This window comes from Mandrillus leucophaeus, unplaced genomic scaffold, assembly GCF_000951045.1.
Source record: "Mandrillus leucophaeus isolate KB7577 unplaced genomic scaffold, Mleu.le_1.0 Scaffold22, whole genome shotgun sequence".
In the NCBI taxonomy this organism is placed as follows: Eukaryota; Metazoa; Chordata; class Mammalia; order Primates; family Cercopithecidae; genus Mandrillus; species Mandrillus leucophaeus.
The window spans coordinates 321,856-327,284 of record NW_012102254.1 but is presented as its reverse complement, the minus strand read 5'-3'; the positions used below and the strand labels follow the sequence as shown (position 1 = coordinate 327,284).

Sequence of the window (5,429 nt, the reverse complement as noted above, 5' to 3'; positions counted from 1 at the left end):
TGCCTCAGCCTCCCAAGTAGCTGGGACTACAGGCGCACCCCACCATGCCCAGCTAATTTTATTTTTGTATTTTTAGTAGAGACGGGGTTTTGTCATGTTGGCCAGGCTGGTCTGAAACTTCTGACCTCAAGATGACCTGCCTGCCTCAGCCTCCCAAAGTGCTGCGATTACAGGCATGAGCCACCGTGCCTGGCCATTTTACTTTTTGCCATGAGACTGTCAAAAAATAAAAAGTCCATAAGCTCTGCATTCCTTCCCACTCCCATTTTCTTTCTGCCTTCACTTCCCACCCCTCTCCCCGTTGCTTATTATCCCACTCCAGCCATACTGGCCTTCATGATGTTCCTCAAACACATCAGGCATATATACACTCCCCAGGTTCTCTGCACTAGTCATTCCCTCTGCCTAAACATTCTTCCCCCAGATATCCACATGGCCAACTCCCTCACCTCCTTCAAAAAGTCTTTGATCAAAACATCTATTTCTCAATGAAAGGTCTACCCTACCCTCCCTAGTTTAAATCGCAACACCACCTGCACCCTCCACCCCCCTTTAATTGGCTCTACTTTTTCTTTTCTTCATTAAGGCATTTATCCCCTTCTGGCATATTACATGCTTTACTTACTGATGATGTTTACTGTTTATTATTTATTATGATGATGTCAGTTATATGAGTATCCTAAGTGCCCAGAGTAGTACCTGGCACATAGTAAATACACAATAAATCTGACAGAATAAATATATGTATGTTTATGATATACATAACAGATGTATATAGTAGCATAAATATATAACATATGAAAAAATGTTTATGAAGGGACAAGTTCTTTTTGTTTTAAAATATTAGGGTTGTAAACCAAAAAAGTTTATATTTCTAATCTAGACCTAGCAAAAACCAGAACAAACGGGTCATGTGACTTTATGAAAAACAAAATATGTTGGCCACATGACAGAATTCCAAGTCAGCAAATAAAGAGAACATAAAATTCTGTGTTTTAACTTTAAAAAGGTTTGATATACGAAGGAAAAATAGGTTTAAATGTACCCAAATAACAATTGCCACAACAACAAGGACAAAATCAAAGCAAAATACAGAAGGAAAAAGACAACCTATGAAGAGGAAGACTAGACTGTTTTTATCAATGATACAAAAGAGATTAAAAAGGGGGAAAAATCAGGCAAACGCATAAATAATCTCAACTATAAAAGATGAATCAGGCCAGCCATGGTAGTCATGTAATAGCACTCTGGGTGGCCAAGGCTGGAGGATCACTTGAGCCCAGGAGTTTGAGACCAGCATGGGCAACATGGCAAAACTTCATTTTTACCAAAAAAAAAAAAAAAAAAAATACAAAAATTAGCCAGGCATGGTGGTGTACACCTATAGTCCCAGCTACTCAGGAGACTGAGATGGGAGGATGGCTTAAGCCCAGGAGGTGGAGGCTGCAATGAGCTGAAATCATGCCACAGCACTCCAGCCTGGGTGACAGATTCAGATCCTGTCTCAAAAAAGAAAAAAAAAAAAAGATGAATCAGGCCAGGCATGGTGGCTCACACCTATAATCCTAACACTTTGGAAGGCCAAGGTAGAAGTACTGCTTGAGGCCAGGAGTTCAAGACCAGTCTGGGCAACATAGCAAGACGCTGTCTCAATGACAATAATAATGATAGTAAGGAGAAGAACCAGACTAAAGAACTTGTTAAACCAAATTTAGGAGAAATCATATGACTATTTTTTTTTTTTTGGTCTATTTTAATGCAACAACACAGCAAGCCTAGAAAGTGACAATGAATAAAAAACCTTGGCAGAGACAGAGACTGCAATCAGATATGGTGGTGAACAAGGTCAGGACTATTTTAAGAGCTAGGAAGGCACTGTCTCCACAGCAACTGCAAGACAATACCTGGTAACCAGATTCTTTAGTTAGGCAGGCACAGACACACACTAAAAATGCAGATCAGCAGGTATAGACTCTAAGAAGTTCAGTTAGAATTCCAAATTATTTGGCTAACATATTTTTACAACCTCAGATTAACCACTTGGGTGTGATATGCAATCTTTTTTTTTTTTTTTTTTTTTTTTGAGACAGGGTCTCACACTGTTGTCCAGGCTAGAGTGCAGTGGTGCAACACGGTTCACTACAGCCTCGACCTCCTGGGCTCAAGTGATCCTTCAATATCATCAACCTTCCAAGTAGCTGAAAACAAAGGTGTGTGCCACCAAGCCTGGCTTTTTTTTTTTTCTCTTTTGTAGAGACAGGGTTTCACCATGTTGCCCAGGCTAGTCTCAAACTCCTGAGCTCAAGAGATCCACCTGTCTCGGCCTCCCAAAGTGCTGGGATTACAAGCATGAGCCACCATGCCCAGCTACATTTGCAATGTTTTTATAGAATAAAGTGAAGCATCTTTTGTGCCTTCACATTTCACAGGTATATTTGCAGATTTCCTCAACATTTCATTAAAACTTAGTTTATAAATCCAGTATTTCTATTACCTTTTCTAAAATTAAATATATCCACTTAAGCACTATAAGTATCATGACAAAGTATCATACCCTTTTTAAAATTCATAAAATTTGTGTAATTAAAGTTAAACTTGGTAAGTCAAGAATGCTAATTAAATTCTGGCAACAGTATTTTTGGTTTTGGCAAATGTGTCTTTATTTTTTACTGTCTCATACAATTCAAAGGAAAAATAATAAAATTACTTGAACTGAAAAGAACACAATAAACTGGTAAGTCACTCTAACAGAAAAGAACAACACATAAAACTTGGGCTATACAGCTCTGGATTTTATGAGAACTAATTTCCAGGCCGGGCATGGTGGCTCAAGCCTGTAATCCCAGCACTTTGGAAGGCTGAGACGGGCGGATCACGAGGTCAGAAGATCGAGACCATCCTGGTTAACACAGTGAAACCCCGTCTCTACTAAAAAATACAAAAAAACTAGCCGGGCAAGGTGGCGGGCGCCTGCAGTCCCAGCTACTCGGGAGGCTGAGGCAGGAGAATGGCGTAAACCCACGAGGCGGAGCTTGCAGTGAGCTGAGATCCGGCCACTGCACTCCAGCCCGGGCGGCAGAGCGAGACTCTGTCTCAAAAAAAAAAAAAAAAAAAGAAAACTAATTTCCAATTAATTTCAGAAATAAAAAAGCATTGACATGGACTTTGACAGGAAAAGATACCAAAACACCTTCAAAAATCATGGACAAAAACACTACAGCAGAAAACTAACATGAAAACACGTTTGTTCTCTAAATCTTATAACCAAGGGAATCTAATGATTTCTTAAATTCAAGCCCATTCTTCCCTTTGTATATGAACTGTAGGCACTGATATAGATTAGGCATAGTTATGAGGGTGAGAGAGAACAATCCTCCTGTACTTCGAGGAGGGGAAACATAGGAAGTATTCTTCATGTAAGTAGGGCTGTTAACCCTACTTGGAACCAGTCCTTCCAAGCTACTAGGGACTGGCACATCCCTCAGAAACCAGAAATGTGTATAGACATCTAGAGTAATCTGGGAGAAGAAAGAGAGGGAATCTATGTTGTCATTTGCCTCTAAAGAAGAGATGAAAGATTGTTTAGATCCCTGGGTCCTATCCCATGAGCTAGGAAACCATGGCATCCTGAGGCCACCTGGCTAAGAACAAACAGGGAACAAGGAAAAAAGGAAACTTAGCAAGGGACCTGAGATGTGCCAGCCCATCAACGAACAGCAAGAACAGAATTAATTTAGGTCAAGGAGAGAATCTAGAGTCCACTGAACCTCTTTCCTGTTTTTACTGGATTCCCAAAGATTAGAAATCTGTGCTTCCCTAAATACATTTTTAGTAAAGACCCTTTTGAAATCAGCTGTGTCAACTGTGCTAAGAAGTGGGGGAAAGGAGGTATGTGAAGAATTTTCAGAACTGATGTCCAAAGTGATACAGGGGAAATCAAAATGAAATGCACAAAAACAAAGGAGAAGGGCTGGGCGCAGTGGCTCACGCCTGTAATCCCAGCACTCTGGGAGGCCAAGATGGGTGGATCACCTGAGGTCAGGGTTTCGAGACCAGCCTGGCCAACATGGAGAAACCCCGTCTCTACTAATAATACAAAAAATTAGCCAGGCATGGTGGCGGGTGCCTGTAATCCCACTACTGGGGAGACTGAGGCAGGAGAATCGCTTGAACCCCGGAGGCAGAGGTTTAGGTGAGCCGAGATCACACCACTACACTCCAGTCTGGGCAACAAGAGCAAAACTCCATCTCAAAAAAAAGAAAAAAAGAAAGAAAGGAGAAACAAAGGTGCTCATCCTTCTCACCTGACACATTCTCTGCTCATGATTATGCTTTAATAAGAAGCCACCAGATTACCTGTGCTGTGACTAAATAGTACATGCGAGCCATCCCTGAATCAGCTAAGTCTCACCTAACACATTTACAACTGAACAAAAATATGGTCAAACCTAGAAAGCACACATGTAGAAGGATGGGAAAAATGGTTCCAAAAGGAACAAAAAACCACAGAGCACTTAAAATTAGATGGTCTAGGCTGCTCACATATGAAATGACGAGCTTCCTGGACTTACTTCCTACCACCAATCCCACTGAAGACCAAAGCTCAAGAGAGAAGCTTCCATACAACTGAAAGAAAGATGCAAAAGCCTGGTCTCACAGATTAGATTTCTGGCATGAATGGTAAACTCTGACTCCTTTTCTTCACCACTATCCTACTGTAGCTTAACTGAGTTAAGCACAGTGGGGACAAGTTGACAGGACTAAGGCACAGGTAAACAAGCTCTAAGGTTACTGCGGGACTGCTGTACACACCTCCCTACTGGGGAATTTTTCCTCACCATGTTATCTTTTGAAAAACCTTTGCTATCTCTGCTAGGCAGGGCGGCTCACATCTGTAATCTTAGCACTTTGGGAGGCTGAGATGTGTGGATCGCCTGAGCTCAGGAGTTTGAGACCAGCCTGGGCAACATGGTAAAACACTGTCTCTACAAAAAAAAAAAAAAAATTAGCCAGGCTTGGTGGCTCATGCCTATAGTCCCAGCTACTTGAGGGGCTGAGACAGGAGGATTGCTTGAGCCTGGAAGGCGGAGGTTGCAGTGGGCCAAGACTGCCCCACTACACTCCAGCCTGGGTAACAAAGTGAGCCCCCGTCTCAAAAATAAAAATAAAAAATAAAAAATAAAACTGCTCTCTCTCCATTTCAGAACACAAACAAAAGAATAGTAACTCTTGTCACTCATGCTAATTTCAATTATCTATAACACTGGTTTGTTTTTTTTGTTTTTTTTTGAGACAGAGTCTCGCTCAGGTTGCCCAGGCTGGAGTGCAGCAGCGTGATCTCAGCTCACTGCAAGCTCCGCCTCCCGGGTTCCCGCCATTCTCCTGCCTCAGCCTCCCAAGTAGCTGGGAATACAGGTGGCTGCCACGAC

The 5,429-nt window shown here is 41.9% G+C and overlaps 1 protein-coding gene across 4 annotated transcripts in view; it reads right to left on the bottom strand.

Annotated features, from left to right (window-relative positions):
* Window positions 1-5,429, bottom strand: part of IP6K1 (inositol hexakisphosphate kinase 1) — a 77,159-nt gene that overhangs the window by 39,767 nt on the left and 31,963 nt on the right. The window lies entirely within an intron of this gene.